At 39.4% G+C, this 22,983-nt stretch overlaps 1 pseudogene across 1 annotated transcript in view; it reads right to left on the bottom strand.

Moving 5' to 3' along the window:
- The window catches only part of LOC100409645 (RNA-binding protein EWS pseudogene), a 49,622-nt pseudogene extending 27,882 nt beyond the window's left edge, over positions 1-21,740 (bottom strand). The window contains exons 1-3 of the transcript XR_013520618.1: positions 21,734-21,740; positions 19,840-20,150; positions 10,897-15,035 (exon numbers count right to left, since the gene is read on the bottom strand). The product of XR_013520618.1 is annotated as an RNA-binding protein EWS pseudogene (transcript). The remainder of the gene's footprint in view (positions 1-10,896; positions 15,036-19,839; positions 20,151-21,733) is intronic.
- Positions 21,741-22,983: the final 1,243 nt, after the last annotated feature.

The following is a 22,983-nucleotide window of genomic DNA, read 5'->3' as shown; positions in this document are numbered from 1 at the left end:
TAAAACAGTACAGACACTGAAATACCATTTGGCAATTGCTTAAAAAGCTAAACATGCTACCACCATACAACCCAGACAAATGCACTCCTGGGCATTTGTCACAGAGAAATTATCATTTATATTAACACAAAAACCTGTACATGAATATGCACAGCAGCTTTCTTCACAATAACCAATGAGAGTATTTTATTTAACTGTGTTACATCTATACCAGGTGTGTCCAGTCTTTTTGCCTCCTTGGGCCACAGTGGAAGAATAAGAATTGTCTTGGGCCATACATAAAACACACTAACACTAACAACAGCTGATGAGGTTTTTTTTAAATTGCAAAAAAAAAAAAATCTAACAATGTTTCAAGAAATTTTACAAATTTGTGTTAGACCTCATTCAAAGCCTTCTAGGGCCACATATAGCCTGCGGGCCACCTGTTGGATAAGCTTGATCTATACCATAAAATATTGTTCAGCAATTAAAAAAGAAACAAGTTATTAATACACACAATAACCTGGATGAATGTCCAGAGAATTATGCTGAGTTTTAAAAGCCAACCTCAGAAAGTTACACACTGTATAAGTCCACTTATATAAAATTCTTGGCTGGGCACGGTAACTCACACCTGTAACCCCAGCACTTTGAGAAGCTGAGGTGGGTGGATCACCTGAGGTTGGGAGTTCAAGACCAACCTATGGCAAAACCCTATCTCTGCTAAAAATACAAAAATTAGCCAAGCATGGTGGCAGGCACCTGCAATCCCAGCTACTCAGGAGGCTGGGGCAGGGAATCACCTGAACCAGGAGGCAGAGGTTGCAGTGAGCTGAGATCATACCACTGCACTCCAGCATGGGTGACAGAGCAGGACTCTCTCTCAAAAAAAATGTATATATATATATATATATATATATATATATACTTTTATATATACATATATATAATGTTATATCTGTGTGTGTGTGTGTGTGTGTGTGTATAAAACATTCTTGAAATGACAAAATTGTAGAAACTGATAACAGATTAGTGGTTGCCAGAGGGTAAAGAGGCAAATCAAAACCACAATGAAACACCATCTCACACCAGTTAGAATGGCAATCATTAGGCCGGGTGTGGTGATCCATGCCTGTAATTCCAGCAGTTTGGGAGGCCAAGGCAGGCAGATCACCTGAGGTCAGGAGTTCAAGACCAATTTGGCCAACATGGCAAAAACCCAGCTCTACCAAAAATACAAAAAGTTAGCGAAGTGTGGTGGTGCAGGCCTGTAATCCCAGCTACTCAGAAGGCCACTCACGAAAATCACTTGAGCCTGGGAAGTGGAGGTTGCAGTAAGCCTAGCCCATGCCACTGCATTCTAGCATGGGAAACAGAGTAAGACTCTGTCTCAAAAAAAATTTAAATAAAGTCTAAGAATACTGATTCGAGTGAATGCTACTCAATATTATTGCTATTTATCCCTCCAGATCCAGCATTTTTTGAATTTGAACACCCCTGAAATTTTTATTCTATTATTCTTTTTTCTTCTAATAAGAAGGCTATCCATTTTAAGAAAAATTTGTACCAGTTCTTCACAGTGTTACAATTGTCATAATAGAAAACGTCATGTTTCCTAACATTCCTTCTGAAAAGCACAGTGAAAGTTATAATGAAACTTCTTTGAAATCCTTGAAAATCCTAACACTCTTGCTTCCATAGTTCTCTTCATAACTATTAATATACACTTAAACCACAGAAGGTTCAACATTAAATCTTCCATTACAGTGATCAGATTGACCATCACATTTCAAAAACTCAAAAAAGATGACAGTGAACAAAATATTGAATAACTTTCTCAGCTAATGTGTGTATTTATCACATCAGCTTCACAGTTTCTCTCAGATCATTCATAGTGAACAAAATATTGAATAACTTTCTCAGCTAATGTGTGTATTTATCACATCAGCTTCACAGTTTCTCTCAGATCATTCATAGTAGTTGGCTGTAGTAATTGTTGCAATATGCACATTTCTTGCTCAGAATTCTTGTTTTTCACTCTGAGATTTTCTATTCAATCATGGTGGATGCCAGCCTCCAAGATGATCCCCAGTGGTTTTCACCTTTTTGTATTTACATTCTTGTGTAGTACCTCACACATCAAATAGGACTGACCTGTCTAGCCAATAGGATATTACACAGATGAAGTGTGACTGCTGAGGCCAGGTCATAAAAAATATAATCACTTATATGCTAGTATTTCTCTGATCACTCACTCTGCAGAAAGCTGGCTGCTGTGTCATGCAGACCCTCACACAGTCCTGTGGAAAGGTCCATATGGTGAAAAACTGAGATCTTCTGCCAAGAGATTAGCTTGCCAGTGTTGTGAGTGGCTGATCGTGGAAGCGGATCCTCTAGGCTGAGTCAAGTCTCCAGATGACTGCAGCCCAGTTACCACCTTGACTGCATGAGAGACCGTAAGTCAGAACCGTTAATTAAACTGCTTTAGAATTCCTGACTTACAGAAAATGTGTGAGAAAATATGTACTCATTTCTAGTTTAAGAAGCTAAATTTGGGGGTGGTTTGTTACTCATTGATAGAGAAGTAGTGAGCTGCTACACCAAAAACCTAAAATGTGGGAGTGGTTTTTGAACTAGGTAACGGGTAGAAGCTAGGACTGTCAGGAGAGTTGTAGTGAAACCTGAAATGTTTTGAAAGTTTGTATTTGCCCGATGACTTCTGGAAAAGCTAAGGGTAAAGAATTAAAGAAAAGTGAGAAAAACATTATTAAAAATTGGAGAGAAGGGGATTCTGGTTATATAGTGGCAGAAAGTTGAGTAACATTGTCTGTGATAACGTAAAAATTAGATAACTGACTAGGTATGATGTCTCGTACCTATTATCCCAGCATTTTTGGAGGCTGAGATTAGAGTATCATTTGAAGTCAGAAATTTGAGACTAGCCTGGGCAAGATAGTGAGACCCCACCTTAACAAAGAATAATTGTTTCCTTATTATTCTCCAAAGATCTCTCTCTCTCTCTCTCTCTCTCACACACACACACATACACATACACACACTCTCTCTCTCTCTCTCTCTCTCTCTCTCTCTCACCTTCTCTCTCTCTGTCTCATGTAATCATTGTAAGCTTTTCAATTTAAACATTTAAATAGATTTCAATCTGTTGTAATTATTATCATTATGGAGCTCAAACTGTCCTATCTTTGGCTATTAGAAGCCCTTTCAACCTGTCCTCTGAATCCTTTTGACATGACCCTAGTAGTATATGTGACCCTAGTAATTTTCTTTCTAATACTATGACATTCCAGGCTTGTCATGTTCGTTTCTTGCCCAAGTCCTTGAATCAGCCATTTCTCTAAGAAGAACTTTTTGGTAAATGAGAAATTGTAGTGAGAATTGTAGATTGTTCCACAATCTGTGTACACACAAAGGATACTCATTCCTTCTGAGTTGATCATTGTTTTCAGGCCTATACAGTAGGCTGAACTAGAATATATAAATAAAATACCTGATTCATCCACACTGATCATTCCAATTTCAACTCAATTTTATGCAATCTCTTTTCTATTATATCTGTATCTCCTTCTGCCATAGGAGAATTCTGGTTCTCAAAGATGCAGAGGATAATGGAATCAGTATATTCCATAATTACTCACTTGTTTTTATCTCATGCTACGCACACACGTCTCAAAATAACCATATTAATATTACCACCAATATGATTATTGAAAAAGTTCTTAAAATCCATATACTTTCCCCCATCTTAAAATAGAAGTCCTCTATTGAGGATTCAGGTTCAAGATGCCTGACTAGAGACATTGGACACTCACCCTCTCCAGAAGAAGACCTAAAATTATGAAGAGATAAGCACACTTCAAATAGAACATCTAGGAGCAAACAGTAGAGTCCAACAGAGAAGTTTTGGCAAGCCCCTGAGATGCAGAGGAGAAGGAGTGAGTAGCCAACTCAGCTGGGAGAAGTTGGGAGCCAGAGGTGCTTGTTATTGCTGACGAGGGTGAGAGAATTTCAGTAGTCCAATTATCCCCACCACAAACTACTGCAACCCCAGCCATGGGAGAGCTGCTCCAACCACACAAACCCTGACGCTAGCATGGGGAGTGATCTGCAGACACTGCAAGGACATTATGCTGACAGGGAATTCATGCTGGGTCACTCACACCCCCTGAGACTTAAGCAGCTGCAGCAGGGCACTATTGGGAGGGCATAGCCATCATGAGACTGCATCCTGCCCTGGGAACTACAGCTCCCATTTGTCCACATCCCAGAAGCCCTCAATGACACCCCCCAGTGTTCATCCAGAGGACTACAGTGGCACAGCAATGGCCGGCCCCAAAGGTGCTGCAGGGTCCCCAGTACTCTAACCCACAGGGAGTATTACTCCCCAGCAACAGATCCCAGTCAAAAAGAAATTAATGAAATCCTGGAAAAACGCAGGGCACCAAAAAGGCAGCCCAGACAAAGGAAAACAAAGCACATGCTTTCTAGAGCCTGAGCGCTTCCCTTTCTGGGGCTGTCAAAAGCAACCCTGCCCCCAGCAGTAGCACAGATTTTGCTCAGGCTTACAAGCAGAGAGTGAGAACCCTTCCCCACATTTACATACTGCCACAGCAGTTGCAGCAATCAGGAACTGAGGTGGGTAATCCTTAGAGCTGGCAGTCTGGGGCTGAGGGAAGTGACCCCATCCCCACCAGCAGAGCAGCCTCCTGTGCTCAGGCTTGCCCATAGAGAGCAGGACCTTCTCTCCCCTTTGTCACATTGCTACAGCTATAGCCACTGCTGCTGCCACCAGGAGCTAGGACAGGCAAGACAGAAGGCTGCCTGTCTGGGGTTGTGAGTGGCAACCGTGACCCAACTGGCAATGTGAATCCATGCCCAGGCTTATGTGCAAAGGGCAAGGTCCTTGCCCAATTCTATGTGGTGCTGTGGTGCTGCTGCCACCAAAAGCGGGCAAGCCTGAGAGCTACGTGTCCGGGGCTGTGGATGGTGACCTCATATCACAGCCACTGCCAACACCAGTGCACACCACTCAGACCCAGAGAATCATCCTGCCACTGCTACTGCCAGTACCCACACCCTGTCAGCTGCCTAGGGATCTGAGAAGTCTTTCACCCTCCTAGCCCAGCACTGCCATTCCCAGCATTTGAGCAAGCCACCTGGAGACTCAAGAATTGACCTGCCTGGTCCCACTAACACTGGTACTAGCAAAGTTCCCACCCTGGGGTTGAGAACAGGTACACTTGCCCCACTGCTGCCACTACTGGGGCCTCAAGACTGGCCTACTTGGCAGCTCTGTCCCCAGCAAAACAACTTTATCACAGCCTCCACTAACAAATGCACCCTAAACAACAAAAGAAATCACAGCTATCATTCATGCCATCTAGAGTCAAAGAAGTTATGCAGAGACTACACTACTACTGCACACACCCAGAATGAAAGCCCAAAGGGCCCTACCCAAGCAACACTATGGATACATCTTCAGGAAAACGTCCTCCCATATGAAAGCAAATTTTAAAAATTGGAAGAAATTACTCTTACACCAGATGTGTAGATATCAATTTAAGGATGCAGGAAACATGAAAAAGCAAGTAAAATGACACCTCAAAAATACAATAATTTCTCAGCAACAGATCCCAATCATAAAGAAATTCATGAAAATCTGAAAACGGAATTCAAAAGTGTGATAGTAAATAAGCTCAGTGAGATATAAAATAATTCTGAAAAACAATACAAAGAAATAAGAAAAACAATTCAGAATATGGATGAGAAATTTAACAGATAAATATCATTAAAAAGGACCAAATAGAAATTCAGGGACTGGAGAGCTCCTTGAATGAAATATAAAATACACTTCAAAGCTGCAATGATAGGCTGGATCTGCTTTCTCCATCAATGACAGAGAAAATTCTAAAAGTAACAAAAGAAAAGTATCTGGTCACCTATAAAGGAACCCCTTTTGGACTAACAGTTGACTTCTCAGCAGATACTTTACAGGCCAGGAGAGAATAAGATGATATATTCAAAGTGCTGAAATCAAAAACTACTCCTACACAAGGATACTACATCCAGCAAAATTTTTCTTCATAAATGAAGAAGAAATACAGTATTTCCCAAGCAAATGCTGAGAGATTTCATCATTACTGAACTTACTTTACAATAAGTGCTTAAGAAAGTCTAAACCTGTAAGAAAAAGATGACAACTACCATTGTGAAAATACACAAACTTATAAAACAAATACAGAAATGCGGAAGAGAAAAGACTCAAATGGTACCACCACAGGAAAACCACAAACCACAAGGACAAACAAAAAGAAAAAAAAGAAAGGAAGGAAACAATCAGAATATAATTAACAAAAAATAAATAAATAAAACCTCACATATCAATAGTAACTTTGAATGTAAATGGATTAAATTCTCCACTTAAAAGTAAGCCAACTATATGCTGCCTACAAGAAACACACTTTACCTGTAAAGATAAATACAAACTGAAAGTAAAAGGATGGAAAGAGATATTCCACACAAACAGAAATCAAAAGCAAGCGGGAGTAACTATACTTATATCAGATAAAACAGACTTTAAGTCAAAAACTTAAAAAAAAGACAAAGACAGTAATTATATAATGAGAAAGGGATAGATCCAACAAGAGGATATAATAATTCTAAATATATATGCACCCAATACTAGAACACCCAGATTCATAAAGCAAATATTACTAGATCTGAAGAAAGAGCTAGACTCTGATACAATAATAGTGGGAGGCTTCAACTTCCCACTCTCAGAGAAACATTAGAATTAAACTAGACTTTAGACCAAATGGACCTAACAGACATTTACAGAACATTTTCTCCAAAAACTGCAGAATAAACATTCTTCTCATCAGGACACGGCATATTCACCAAGATTGGCTAGATGGTTAGGCCAAAAAGCATGTCTCAACAAATTTTTAAAAATCAAAATTATATCAAGTATCTTCTCTGAGCAAAATGAATTAAAACTATATAAATCAATACCAGGAGGAACTTGGAAGCTATACAAATACATGGAAATTAATATGCTCTTGAATGACCATTAAGATGGAAATAAAAAATTTCTTAAAACTATTGAAAATAGAAACATAACACATGCAGATCCTGTGTGACACAGCAAAAGCAATGCTAAAAGAGAAATGTATAGCAACAAATGCCTATATCAACAAAAATAATGATTTTAAATAAACAATCTAATGATACACCCCAAGAAACCAGAAGAGCAAGAACAAACCAAACCCAAAATTAGCAAAAGAAAAAAAAGGATCAGAGAAGTAATGAAATATATATATATGTATACATGCTCTTAAATATATACATATATACGCTCTTTGAAAAGATAAAATTTATAAACCACTAGACTAAGAGAGAAGACCCAAATAAACCAAGTCAGAAATGAAAAAGGAGACATTACAACTGATACCACAGAAATACCAAAGATCATCAGAGATGATTATGAACAGCTAATTATATAACAAACTAGAATATGTAGAGAAAATGAATAAATTCCTAGAAACAAAACCCACCAAGATTGAATTAGGATGAAATAAAAAACCTGAACAGACCAATAACAGGTAGCAAGGTTGAGTCAGTAATAAAAAGCCTCTCAACAAAGAAAAGTCCAGGACCAGATGGAATAGCAGCTGAATTCTACCAAATGTAAAAAGAAGAATTAATATTCTAAATCCTCCTCAAACTATTCCAAAAAATTGAAAGGGAGGAAATTATCTCTAACTCATTCTACAAGGCCAGCATTACTCTGATGCCAAAACCAGACAAGGACACAACATAAAAGTAGAGGCCAATATCCCTGATTAACACAGATGCAAATATCCTCAACAAAATACTAGCAAACTAAGTGCAACAGCACATCAAAAAGATAATTTACCATAATTAATTTAAATTTACACTAGGAATGCAAGGATGGTTTAGCACATGCAATTCAATAAACATGATACACTACATCAGCAAAATGAAGGGCAAAACCATATGATCATCTCAATAGATGCAGAAAAAGAATTCAACACCCCTTGCAGGATATTGAGCATTTATTAAAATGCTCAATAAACTAGGCATAGAAGGATCATACCTCAAAATAATAAAGGCCATATAGGACAAACCCACAGTTATCATCATACTGAATGGGAAAAGTTGAAAGCATTTCATCTACTAACTAGAACAAGTCAAGAATGCCCACTTTCACCACTTCTATTCATCATAGTACTGGAAGTCCTAGGCAGAGCAATCAGGCAAGAAAAAGAAATAAAAGGCATCTAACTTGATCCCTCTTTGCAGACAACATAATTTTATATCTAGAACAAACAAAAAATGTCACCAAAAATCTCTTAGAACTGATAAATTCAGTAAATTACAGGATACAAAAACACAAAAGTTGGTAGCATTTCTATATTCCAATAATGAAATAGGCAAAAAAAAAAAAATCAAGAAGGCAATCCCATTTACAATAGTTACCAAAAAAAAAAATACCTAGAAACAAATTTAACCAAGGATGTGAAAGATCTCTACAAGGAAATCTACAAACACTGATGAAAGAAATTGAAGAGGATACAAATAAATGGAAAGACATCCTGTGCCCAAGGATTGGAAGAATTCATATCATTAAAATGACCATAATCCCCAAAGTAATCTACAGATTCAATGCAATCCCTCTCAAAAATACCAATATTATTTTTCACAGAAATAGAAAAAAAATTCCAACATTTGTATGAAACCAAGAAAGAACACAAATAGCCAAAGCAATACTGAGCAAAAAGAACCAAGATGGAGGTATCACACTACCTGACTTCAAAACATACCGCAAGTAACAAAAACAGCATAATAGTGGTATAAAAATAGATAAACAGACCAAGAATGCAGAAATAAATCCATATATTTATAGCCAACTGATTTTCAAAGCCACCAAGAACATACATTGGGGAAACAAACATCTTCGATAAATGGTGCTGAGACAACTGGATAAGCATATTGAGAAGAATAAAACTGACTATGAGATACATGACCTGAAAAGTAAAAAAAAAAAAAAGAATGAAACTGTACCCCCATCTTTCACCATATAGAAAAGTCAACTCAAAATGGATTAAAGACTTAAATGTAAGACCTGAAACTATAAAACCACTAGAAGAAAACAGGAAAAACTCTTCAGGATACTGGTCTAGGCAAAGATTTTATGGCTGAGACCTCAAAAGCACAAGCAACAAAAACAAAAATAGGCTGGGCACAGTGGCTCACACCTATAATCCCAGCAGTTTGGGAGGTCGACATGGGCAGATTGCTTAATTCCAGGAGTTCAAGACCAGCCTGGGCAACATGGCAAAACTCCATGTCTACCAAAAAAAAAAATATAGCCAGGTGTTGTTGCACATGTCTTTAGTCCCTGCTACTCAGGAGGCTGAGGTAGGAGGATCACTTGAACCCAGGAGGCCGAGGTTGCAGTTGACCAAGATCACACCACTGCACTCCAGCCTCGGCAACAGAGCAAGACCCTGTCTCAAAAAAAAAAAAAAAGGTTGGGGGGGACAAAACCTCTTGAATGGGAGAAAATATTTGCAAATTACTCCTTGGACAGGGACTAATATACAAAATATGCAAGGAACTCAAACAACTCAACAGTGGAAAAAAATAATTTCATTTGAAAATGGGGAAAGGCCATTAATAGACATTTCTTGAAAGAAGACATACAAATGCCCAAGAGGTATATGAAAAAATGCTCAACATCACTAAATCATGAGGGAAATGCAAATCAAAACTACAATGAGATATTGACTTACCCCAATTCTAATGGCTACTATAAAAAAGACAAAATATAACAGATGCTGGTGAGGATGTGGAGAAGAGTCTTTATACACTGTTGATGGGAATGTAAATTGGTACAACTACTATAAAAAACAGTATGGAGATTTTTCAGGAAACTGAAAGTATTAGTTTTAGTTTCAGCAATCACAATACTGGCTATCTATCCAAAGGAAAAGAAATTACTATGTCAAAGTGATACTTGTGCTTGCAGGTGTATCACAGCACTATTAACAACAGCAAAGATACAGAATCGACCTAAACATCCATCAATGGATGAATGGATAGAGAAATGAGCTATCTATACACAACGGAAAACTATTCAGCCATAAAAATAATGAACTCATGGCTGGGCTCAGTGACTCATGCCTGTAATCCGAGTACTTTGGGAGGCCAAGGCTGGTGGATCACTTGAGAGCAGGAGTTTGAGATCAGCTTGGACAACATGGTGAAACTCCATCTCTACTAAAAACACAAAATTAGCTGGGCATGGTGGCACAAGCCTGTAATCCCAGTTACTTGGGAGGCCTAGACACAAGAATCACTTGAATCTGGGAGGCGGAGGTTGCGGTGAGCTGAGATTGTACCACTGCACTCCAACCTGGGTGACAGAGTGAGACTCCATCATAAAAGAAAAAAAAAGAAGGAAATCATGTCATTTGCAGCAACATAAATGGAACTGGAGGTCATTATGTTGCAGAAAATAGACCAAGCACAGAAGACAAATACTGAGTGTTCTTACCCATATGTGGGAGCTAAAAACCTTGATCTCATGGACATAGAGAATTAAATGATAGAAAGAAGCTCAGATAACCAACCAACAATATTACTAAAAATAGTATTTTCAAGTAGAGTTCATAAATCCCACTTAGTACTTTTGCCCCTTGTTAGCCAATTAGTATAATATAAAAAGGTAAATATGGGCTGGGAGCAGTGGCTTATGCCTGTAATCCCAGGACTTTGGGAGGCTGAGGTGGGCAGATCACCTGAGGTCAGGAGTTCAAAACCAGCCTGGCCAACATGGTGAAACCCCGTCTCTACTAAAAATACAAAAATTACCTGGGTGTGATTGCAGGCACCTGCAGTTCCAGCTACTTGGGAGGCTGAGGCAGGAGAATTGCTTGAACCCAAGACGTGGAGGATGTAGTTAGCCAGGATTATGCCACCTCCAGCCTGGACAACAGAGCCAGACTCCATCTAAAGAAAAGAAAAGTAAACATGGCTGCTTCATCTCTGAACAAAATTGTCCCTTGGTAGCAAACTGTAAGACATACATTTGAGTGCAAGTAACTTATTTGAAAAGTGAAGGTAGAGAACTGGGAAAGTGAGACAAAGATGTGAACAAATATTGATCTCTGTTATTGCTAGCATGAGTATGAAGGGGAAGAATCAGTTTGTAAAACAATTTGGCTTTATCCTATAAAGTTAAATATTAGTATACCCAAATGTATATAGAAATTCTATTCCTAGCTTTATATACAAGTAAAATTCTCATATGTGCCAGGAGACATGTGCAAGTCCTGATCTTAACAACAAAAACCTGGAAACACCCTAAATGTTCACAAAGAAATAAATAAGTTATAGTGCTTATAGCAATAAAACAGGATGAACTATAGCTATATGCAATGACGTAATCTTAGCTACAATGTAGAGTTAAAAAAAAGCAAGTATCCGAAGACTGTAACATTTTATTTATTTATTTTATCTTTTTGAGGTGCAGTTTCCCTCTTGTTGCCCAGGCTGTAGTGCAATGGCAGGATCTCAGCTCACCACAACCTCCACCTCCTGGGTTCAAGCAATTTCCTGCCTCAGCGTCCTGAGTAGCTGTGATTACAGGCATGCACCACCACGCCCAGCTAATTCTGTGTTTTTAGTAGAGATGGGGTTTCTACATGTTTGTCAGGCTGGTCTCGAACTCCCAACCTCAGATGATCTGCCTGCCTCAGTCTCAGCACAGTGCCTCATGCCTGTAATCCCAGCACTTTAGAAGGCTAAGGTGGGTGGATCACTTGAGACCAGGAGTTCAAGACCAAACTGGCCATCATAGGGAAACCCTATCTCCCACAAAAAAATTAGCTGGGCGTGGTGGTGCATGCCTGTTATCCCAGCTACTAGGGAGGGAGGCTGAGGCAGGAGAATCACTTGAAGCCAGGAGGAAAAGGCTACAGCAAGCCAAGATCCCGCAACTGCACTCCAGCCTGGAGTTTTTGAGAAATACTCCCCTAGATCATCCAGAAGTCTACCTTGGTGCCAAATGGCATTCTTCAGCTTCATTTTTTTCCTTTTTTGTTGACCTTCTTATTGACTCAATTAGACCATTTAAAACTGCAGGTGTTTATTCCTGGGTTCCCTTCAGATGGCTACGGAAGAACTGCTGACAGCGGCCATGGAGTTGAATGGGGCTGGGAGAAGAAATCCAGGGAGGTTGCAACCTCTCTGATTTCAACACACAGAACCATCTCTCACACCTGTTCATGGTAACAGCTGGTAACTGTGGCTGGTTTTTTTTTGTTTTTATTTGTTTGCTTGTTTGTTTTTAGATTACCTTATCCCTTCCCAGAGAGCACAGGAGTTTATAAATTGAGACAGGAAATCATGGGGAATTGATAAATGTTAGAAATATCTTTACTCTTAGGAAAATAGTTTGTAGACAAATGGTCTAGAATCTTGGGCCACGATCGGTGTGAAATTCTAACATATAAAAACCTCAAAGTGCCCTCTGCTGGCAGCCAGTGTTCACCACCACTAGTCTGCAATTATGAAGTCATGCAGACTTCATTGGTATGTACTAAGTTTTAAACCGATACACAGGGAGTTATGCTATACTTACTATCATGTTCTCCAACTGACAAATGGAAATGACACCCCATAAGTTAGAATAGCTCTGAGTTACACAGAATCTACTGTTAAAAGACAACTTTTGCTACGTGATTTTAAGTATTACGAACAAAACAAATCTATACACTATTTGAAAATGAAATGGGGTAGTTATTCATAATTATTGAGAATAATTGTTATATTAAAATTAACTGTTTTGGCCAGGTGCAATGGCTCACACCTGTAATCCCAGCACTTTGGGAGGCCAAGGCGGGTGGAGCACTTGAAGCCAGGAGTTCAAGACCAGCCTGGCCAACATGGCAAAACCCTCTCTACTAAATATACAAAAAACTAGCCAGGCATGGTAGCTTGCATCTATAAATCCAGCTACTTGGGAGGCTGAGGCAGGAGAATCGCTTGAACCTGAGTGGTGGAGGTTGCAGCGAGCTGCACTTTAGTGGTGCACTCTAGTCTGGGTGATGGAGTGAGACTCTGTGTCAAAAAATAATAATAAAATAAAAAATTAAATTAATTGTTTTGGAAATCTTATATTTGTAATAGGTGTATTTCTGGACTAAGCATATGTCATATATACTTCTAACTTTACACTTTTTTGTCGACATGGTCTCACTCTGTCACCCAGGCTGGAGTGCAGTGGCGCAACCTGGTCTCACTACAACCTCCATCCCCTAGACTCAAGCAATCCTCCTGTCACAGACTCCCAAGTAGCTGAGGCCACAGGCGCATGCTACCACACCCAGCTAATTTTTTGTATTTTTTTTTTTTTTGTAGAGACTTGGTTTCTCTATGTTGCCCAGGTTGGTCTCGAATCCCAGAGCTCCAGTGGCCAGCCCACCTCAGCCTCCCAAAGTACTAAGATTACAGGCATGAGCCACCATGCCCAGCCCTGAATTATTAAAATTAAATTTGCATTTGTTGTGGTTAATAGTCATGTATTACTTTATATATGAACTTGGGTATATAATGGAGTTAAAATTAATTGGAGGAATGAAATAACATCTTGAAAATTAGGATCATTCAAATTAATAAATTAATTCTGTGCAGTAGTGGTTCCATCACAGCTCACTGCCTCCTAGAACTCCTGGGCTCAATTGATCCTGCCTTAGCCTCTCGAGTAGCTAGGACTACAGGTGTGAGCCACCACGTCCAGCTAGTTTTTATTTTTTATAGATTTCGCTTTGTTGCCCAGACTGGTCTCAAATTCCTGACTTCAAGCAGTCCTCCTGCCTCAGCCTCCCAACGTGCTGGGATTATAGGTATGAGCCACCACACCCAGCATAAATTAATAATTCCAAAGCTGCATATTTATTCCTGTGTCAGCACAGTCCTAGGAATATATTTAAAAGATCAGCATCATTTCTCTCTCTCAACATTAACTGCTTAGTTTTATTACACACCTAATGTTGGACCCATTTAACTTTTTTTTTAACCTCTGCTCATGCATCCACAATCAAATCCCCCTCTTCCTCTATCCCGGTTATCAGGCCCACTCATGCTCCGGTTCTCTCCTGGTCCAGAAAATACTCCAGACTCCTGCCCAAAAATACCCATGTTACTGGGGTGGTCCTGTTGGAATGAACTCTGCTGCCCATAGCTGCTGCTCTGTTGGCTATATTGACTTGGAGATTTACTGTAGGATATAGTTTGGGGTGGGTAACTAGTGGGAGGCTGCTGCCCATAGCTGCTTTGTTGACCATAGTTACTCTGCTGTCCATAGCTGCACAGATGCCCACAGGTGTTCTGCTGAGATTTAACTGCTCTGATTGTAACTAGTCAGCTGTGTAGAGGCATAGCTAGTAGGAGGGTAGGATGGAGGCTCGGTGACTAGCTGCATGGGGCAGCTCCCAGGTACCTGTGGATAACTGTAGTTACTCTGTCCATATCCTAGGCCGAGCTGGTTGTAATCCCCTGTGCTGGATTAAGGTTGACTAGTCTCAATGGGCTTGTTACCATCTGTGATCTTGTAGGTGCAGTGGCTGATGGCTGCTGCCCATAGGCTGGGTAAGCAGGCTGAGTGCCATATGCAGACTGAGCTGTGTAGGAGGCCTGGGTGTTAGCGACTGTAGCAGTGGTGGTATCATAAGCACCAGTGCCATAACCCTGGACAGGCGGGCTGTATGCCTGGGGGGCAGTTGGAGTAGTATAACCAGTAGGAGGCAGTCCCTACCTAAGAAGTTGTATAGGTGGTCTGGCCATAGGTTGCAGCATTCTGAGCCTGGGTATACCTGACATCAGTGGGCTGTCCATAGGTTCCATAGCTTTGTTGCCCATATGCCTGGGTAGGCTTATCCTTGAGTGGGCTGGGCGGTGTAAGAACTGTAGACCTGCTGCGCTGCAGCTTGGCTGTAGGCACTTATAATCTGTGGACATCATTTTCTCTCCTTCCTCCTCGTTCTCTCTATGTCTGTCTCCCTTTCACTTCTGTTTAACTTTTATCTGAAACGATTATAGAAATCCTATGCTTCCCAATTTTCAAAGCTCTAATAATCTCATGCCTATATATTGAGGTCACTAAAACATTACTATAACTTTGAATAAAATTCAGCGGCACCAATGATAATGTTTACTCTCTAAGAAAAGAAACTATGAAACTAGTTTTAGATATTTATATAAAAAGATCAACAAAGTAACTCATTTTCCAGTATGAATTAATATTAATTTGCCATTTGTAAATTGTCTATATTATCAGTAAAGTCATCACTGATCAAGAATATTCTAGAGATTATATTGATTATGGTAGATAATTAGGTAAAAACACAACCATACAAAATTTGATTTTAATAATTTTGAGGATAAAATTGGGAGTAATGTGGGGTAAAAATCTACAACATGGTTATTGATTTAGTAGATAATTTTAAGCAATGTAGTTAGTCCTCCATATCTGCCAGCTTCACGTCAGCTAGGTTTAACCAACCACAATAGAAAATATTCAGAAAAAAAAATGAAGTTTCATCTGTACTGAACATGTACTGTCCTTTCTCCCTTGTCATTATTTCCTAAACAATACAGTATAACAAGTATGTACACAGCATCATATTGAGAAGTACAAGTAATCTAGAGATGAATTAAAGGATGATTTGCATAGTTTATATGCAAATACTACACCATGTTGTAAAAGGGAATTGAGCATCTGTGGATTTTGGTATTTGCAGATCAATCACCTGAGGATATTGATGGATGATTATATTTACTACCACATCCCTTCAGAGCACTTTGGTCTGTATTAAAAGTTCTCATGTTCTTCCCTTTTGTTTAATTACATACTTTGTTTCTACAATAACTGTAAAGCATATAATCAGTTACAATGTTCCTAAGCCTTTTACATGGTGAATTCTTTTCAGCTAATAAAGAGCAATAACAATGTAATCCTTGTGTAGAACTTTATCTTCTTCCTGAATATCTCTTAATTAGTATGCAATAGGATTAAATACAACTGAAGTCTCACTATACCATTTTGAGTAACTAGGAGGAAAAATACAGATTCTAACCTAGGCACCTAAGTCTTGTAGGAATTTACTGCCACCTTCAGGTTTTAATAAAAATGAACTGGGACTGTAGCTTTTACATTTCCAGGTTCCTGATTAATGTAGCAGAAATATTATTTTCTGGTTTTAGATGCAAAGTGCTATCTAATTTAGATTGCAGTACCAATGTATTTCAGGAAATGCCTTTCATCTTGTCTTTTTGTCTTTTGTGATTCTTTCAATAATGTGTCAATGAAAATTAAAAACTGTGTTTTATCAGCCATTATAACTATAATTATATACTGGAAGTTCTCAGATCTGTGTCCAGAATGTACTTTGTATCATTAGTCTAAATCTAACAAAAAAAAATTCTTACAGCAAACTGTTTTAAATGTTCCATGTGTCAATGCCTTCCAGCCAAAGGCCATCAGGAACACCTGTAGTTGCTCATTTCAGGGAGGGAGAAACCACACCATAGGTAACTGTGGGTGTGTGAGTAAGAAGGTGTTAAAAGGGACTTACAGGATTTGGGCTTTCATTGGGAGATTTTTTGGTAGGGTTCAAGGAAGTGGGCTTTGCTCTGGATAAAATGCTGTCAGGAAGTGGGGGCAATCCCATAATTTAGTTAGTATCTTAATAAATTTTATTTATAAAGCAGGAGGAATGAAGAAGGTTAATGCTATAATTGGTAAAGAAACAGAAGTTATTCACATTAGCCAGAATAGGGGAATGTTTCACATTTTTTGTGGTTTGCAGACTTTTGTCTATATTTAGACAAGATGCCGGGGGGGTGGGCATTGACCCCACTTCCTCACGGTCACAGAGTGGCCTTGCTTGATGTTGGTGTTCTGTGAAACTGTTTATGTTCAACAGAACACCAAGGCCTATCTGGGAGTCAGGCAGTTCAGGGACTGCTTTTCTCTTTTCATGCATATATTTGCAATTCCATGAATACCCTTTTTTAAATTCTTTGAATTTCTGGTAAAATTATAAAAGCGTCTTATGATTTTCAAAGTGGCTATCAACAGAATATGAAGCTCTAAGTATGCATCAAAAATATTGCAAGGGTGTGAAATCCAGCTCCAAATCATTTGGAAAAAGGGGAATTTATTAGAAAACCCATGTAACATGAGGAAGACTGGAGTGCAGATGGACTATGAGTCAGCTGATAGCACAAGGTTAAACACCAGGAAACTCCCCCTCCACCTGTCATCTCTTCAGCAGTCTCCACAGGGCAGGAAATGTGATTGCCTATCATTTCCAAACTTCGTTGTCCCAGTTTCAACATAAGTGGGAGACTGACACTTTTCTCTGCAGTTATACTTTAAGAGATCCAAGAGAAGGGTTTCAGTTGGGACAGGCTGAGTTACATTTTCACCTAGTGCTCTCAACTAGGACCAAGCATTGTGGAATATTAGAGAAAGGGTTGTTCTCATTAGAACCACACAGTCAGAACAGGGAAGTATCAGGGAAGAAGCATGTCCAGGAAAAAGTAGAATTGAAGTTCTGGGTAAGCAAAAGATTTAAAAAAAAAATTTAAAGCTGGGAGAAAAAAAGAATCAGTTCTGGGTTCTAGAAATAAAACCTTTGCTAGAGAGAGACAGAGAGAGAGAGAGAAAGACCTAGCTAGACCATCACAATTATTTCAGTAAAATATACCAGAGGCTTGAATTAGGGCAGCATCAGTGGGAAGAGAGAAAAGACAATTTTAGAGTTGGAAATGTTTCAGAGTTAGAATCTACAGGACTACCTAATTCCATAGATATGAGAAGCAAGGAGTCAAAATTCATAAATAGCCTTACATAGGATTTATCATGTAACATACCCTGTTCTACACACTTGACATATATTAAGTCCTCACTACAACTTTATGAAGTATTATAATTTCCATTTTCAGATGGGGAAATTGAGGCACAAAAAGGTTAAGAAATTACCCAAGGTTGGTCGGGTGCAGTGGCTCACACCTGTAATCCCAGCACTTTGGGAGGCCAAGGCCGGTGGATCACCTAAAGTCAGGAGTTTGAGACCAGCCTAACATGCTGAAACCCCATCTCTACTAAAAATACAATAATTAGAAAGATGTGGTGGTGGCACGCACCTGTAATCCCAGCCCCTCAGGAGGCTGAGGCAGGAGAATCACTTGAAGCTGGGAGGTAGAGGTTGCAGTGAGCTGAGATGGTACCACTGCACTCCAGCCTGGGCTACAAGAGTGAGACTCCGTCTCGAAAAAAAAAAAAAATGTTACCCAAGGTCATAGAGCTGATAAATGGTAGAGTTCACACCCAGGTAGTCTGGCTCCAAAATCAATGAATTTAGTACCTGCCACAACCTCTTCAAGGTCTGAATTTGGGTGGGTGGTTGCGTGAATCAAGGGTGAAAGCACAAATGGAGTACATTCCAGACTGGGAGAGGAATGTGCAAAGGAGATAATATTTGGTTTTCTGTATATTAAGTTGTAAACGTGTTAAGAGAATAATAGATGGTAAACAGTCAGGTAAAAGAGTTGTTGTGGAAAAAAAAAGAGAGAATAATAGATGGAAATGCCCAATAGGCAATTTGAATATATAACTCAGGTGAGAGTAGAGGCTTAGATTTAGAATTTGTTAGGACCTAAATGGTAGCTGAAGCCAATGAGTGAATGAAATTTTCTAAAAGGAATAGAATGAAGGCCTAATATGCAGCCCAGAGAAAAATAAAGAAAAAGTAGAAGAATGATCTTGAATAATGACCTAGAAAATTAACTAACCCAGTGTTTCTGATGATTAGGACAAAGTAGGCATTATCATATACTGTTAGTAGGAGTGCAAATTGGTACAATTTGTTTGCAGGAAAATTTGGCAATATCTAATAAAATACAAATTTTCCCTACCCAAATTTCTGGTATAATTTGACCCAGCAATTGTACCAGAAATTTATGCTACAAATATACTCTTTCCTAGCATCAAAGATATATGTACAAGAGTGTTCACTGCAGCCTTGTTTAATAAGAAGGAAGAAAGGGAAGGAGGGAATAAAGAAGGGAGGAAAACAGCAACCTTGATGTTCATCAGTATTGTGCTGGCATTCCATACCATAGAATTCCATGTGGTTATTCCATAAAAATGAATACCATGTGGTCATTACCAAGAACAAAGTAGATCTCTGGGACCATCTATGGAAAGATAATCAATGTGCACTAGAAATCTTCAGTGATGGGGGAAAAAAGACAAAAAAACAACAACCAACAACATGTTTAAAAAGAAAGAAAAAGAGAGGTTATATTAGTCCATTTTCATGCTGCTGATAAAGACATACCTAAGACTGGGTAATTTACACAGAAAAAAAGGGGTTTAAGGACTTACAGTTCCTCATGGCTAGGGAGTCCTCACAATCATGGTGGAAGGCAAAGAGGAGCAAGTCACACCTTATATAGATGGCAGCAGGCAAAAAGAGAGAGCATGGGCAGGGGAATTCCCATTCTCAAAACCATGGAATCTTGTGAGACTCATTCACTGTCACGAGAATAGTGTAGGAAAGACCTATCCCCATAATTCAATCACCTCCCACAAGGTTCCTACCACGACACGTGGGAATTGTGGGAGTTAGAATTGAAGATGAGTTTTGGGTGGGGACATAGTCAAATTGTATCAGAGGTATAGGAGAATACATGTAATATTCCTCTAGTCTAAATAATAGGCCTGCTGTACCCTTTTCTACTTACCTGGCAGAAAAGCAACCAATATAAAATATAGAATCTTACAGAATATTTTAAAATCTCACAATGGAGGTCCAAAAAGAGCAAATCCAGGGACCCAGGAGAAGTCACAGAAGGCACCAGGCAGGCAGCAGCCAGAGCAGCAGCCTCACCTTCTTGAGTCTCCCCACTTGGCAGCCTTGCACAGAGTGGGTGTGAGCCATGACCTGCCCTGAGAATTTCCTTGGGCAGCTGCACAGGGGTGGAGGGAAAGAAAAGCTCTAAAGGAAGAGAAGGGTGAGTGGACACACTCTTGGACTCCCCTTTCTCTGAAAAACCTGAGACACCAAATAGAGCATTGAGGTCTGAGAGAGGGTATAGCTCAAATGTGTGTAGGAAAGACCCAAAGCAATTTGGCCCTTGTGTAATGGATAATCTGTTATTATATGTACATATATAAATACATTTGTAAAATGTAAGTTTAACACCATGGAGTGTAAGGTTCAAACCAAAAACTGCTAGTCAATGAATCATTTAAGCAGTGCCTGAAGTCTTTTTTTAAAAAAAAGTCTTCCTTAATAAGTGCAATTACCCATAGATGTACTTAAACATAATATACTGAAATCATGCATTTATCTTCAAACAAGTTCAAGCACTTTACTATCTCTGCTATTAACAATGCCATTTTCAAAGTCTTTCAATAATAGATGAAATATATTTCTTTCAACATCCCTCTAACAGCAGATGTCATTTAGCCTCTGCTTAAGGGTCTGGTTTTCTCAGCAGTTTAACATCATTTTGTAACCTTTACTAGCAGAGATAAAATGCTACTGTGTGGCCTGCTTCTGAACTAGAATTATGGTAATTCTCTCAAGAGAATGTAACACTCTTCTGGCAAGGTCACCACCTCAAACCTATATTAGAAATGGGAAAAACAGAAAAGAAAGAAAAAAAATTGACTCTTAAGACTGTAACTATATAACTTCTTCTCTTGACCTTCCTTTAGTAAAACGTATCTTGAAAGAGAACAAATTAGCTTCAAGTTTAAGAGCAAAGAAGTTCTAGCCTTCTACCATTAAATAGACATATTTTTCAGAAAGATTAGCAACATAAGATAATAATCAGTTTTAGAACATTCAGACTATAAATTTGGGGCTGAGTGCAGTAGCTCACTACTGTAATACCAGCACTTTGGGAGGCCAAGATGAATGAATCACTTGAGTCCAGGAGTTAGAGACCATCTTGGGCAACATGGCAAAACTCTATCTCTACCAAAAAATTAGCCAGGCATGGTGGGATAAGACGTCTGTAGTCCCAAATACTAAAGAGGCTGAGGTGGGAGGATCATTTGAACCTGGAAACTAGAGGCTGCAATGAGCCATAGTCATACTACTATACTCCAGCTTGGGTGACAGTGATAACTTGTTTCAAAAAAAAAAAAATTTGCCACAGAGATTTGCCACTCATGCCTTGAGAAAAATATAGGCAGAAATTCCCAGTCTATGCCAAAGTGGGCAGACACAGTGGCTCACACCTGTAATCCCAGCACTTTGAGAGGCCAAGATAGGCAGATCACTTGAGGTCCGGAGTTTAAGACCAGCCTGGACAACATGGCAAAACCCCATCTCTACTAAAAATACTAAAATTGGCCAAGTATGGTGGTGTGAATCTGTAGTTCCACCTAGTCAGGAGTCTGAGGCAGGAGAATCACTTGAACCCGGAAGGCAGAGGTTGCAGTGAGCCAAGATCATGCCACTGCACTCTAGTCTGGATGACACAGCTGGACTCTGTCTCAAAAAAAAAAAAAAAAAAAAATCCTAACTAGCCTGCTGGCAGGAAACCTAGACAAACAACTTTACGTTCCTAATGGGGACCCGGATAGAGTCATGACATGGGGAAACTCTTGCCTTTGAAACCATACCCCCCATGGACCCACAATGTTCATAGTATCTTCATAGTAGATTATGTCTCAAGAACCACTTTCTCTGCTCATCCATTAAAAAAAAAAAAAAACGCCTCAAGTTTTATCATACAAGATGGCCATTAGGAGCAGCTCTGGATTGCAGCTCCCAGCGAGAGCGCAGAGGCCGCTGCAGGTGATCCCCAGGCAAGCAAGGTCTGGAGTGGACCTCCAGCAGTCCTACAGCAGAGGGGCCTGACTGTTAGAAGGAAAACTGAGAAACAGAAAGAAATAACTTCATCAGCAACAAACGGGACGTCCACTAACAGACCCATCTGAAAGTCACCAACTACAAAGACCACAGGTAAATAAATCCACAAAGGTGGGAAGAAACCAGCATAAAAAGGATGAAAACACCCAAACAGAAAGCCTCTCCTCCTCCAAGGAATCACAGCTGCTCACCAGCAAGGATACAGGCTGGATGGAGAATGAATTTGATAAATTGACAGAAACAGTCTTCAGAAGGTGGGTAATAAGAAACTTCCTGAGCTAAAAGATCATGTTCTAACACAATGCAAAGAAACTTAAAACCTTGAAAAAAGGTTTGACAAAATGCTAATAAGAATAAACAGCTTAGAGAGGAATATAAATTAATTGATGGAGCTGAAAAACACAACACGAGAACTTCGTGAAGCATATGCAAGTTTCAATAGCCGAATTGACAAAGCAGAAGAAAGGATATCAGAGGTCGAAGATCAACTCAATAAAATAAAATGAGAAGGCAAGATTAGAAAAAAAAGGGTAAAAAGAAATGAACAAAGCCTCCAAGAAATATGGGATGATGTGAAAAGACCCAATCTACATTTCATAGGTGTACCTGAATGTGACGGAGAGAATGAATCCAAGCTGGAAAATACTCTTCAGGATATTATCCAGGAAAGCTTCCCCAACCTAGCAAGGCAGGCCAATATTCAAGTCCAGGAAATACAGAGAACACCACAAAGATATTCCTCAAGAAGAGCAACCCCAAGGCACATAATCATCAGATTCACCAGGGTTGAAATGAAGGAGAAAATGCTAAGGGCAGCCAGAGAGAAAGTTCGGGTTACTCATAAAGGAAAGCCCATCAAACTACAGCAGATCTCTCAGCAGAAACCCTACAAGCCAGAAGAGAGTGGGGGCCAATATTCAAGACCCTTAAAGAAAAGAACTTTCAACCCAGAATTTCATATCCAGCCAAACTAAGTTTCACAAGCAAAGGACAAATAAAA

This window comes from Callithrix jacchus, chromosome 8, assembly GCF_049354715.1.
Source record: "Callithrix jacchus isolate 240 chromosome 8, calJac240_pri, whole genome shotgun sequence".
Lineage (NCBI taxonomy): Eukaryota > Metazoa > Chordata > Mammalia > Primates > Cebidae > Callithrix > Callithrix jacchus.
The sequence above is the reverse complement of the archived record's forward strand: the minus strand, read 5'-3'. Positions and strand labels throughout refer to the sequence as shown.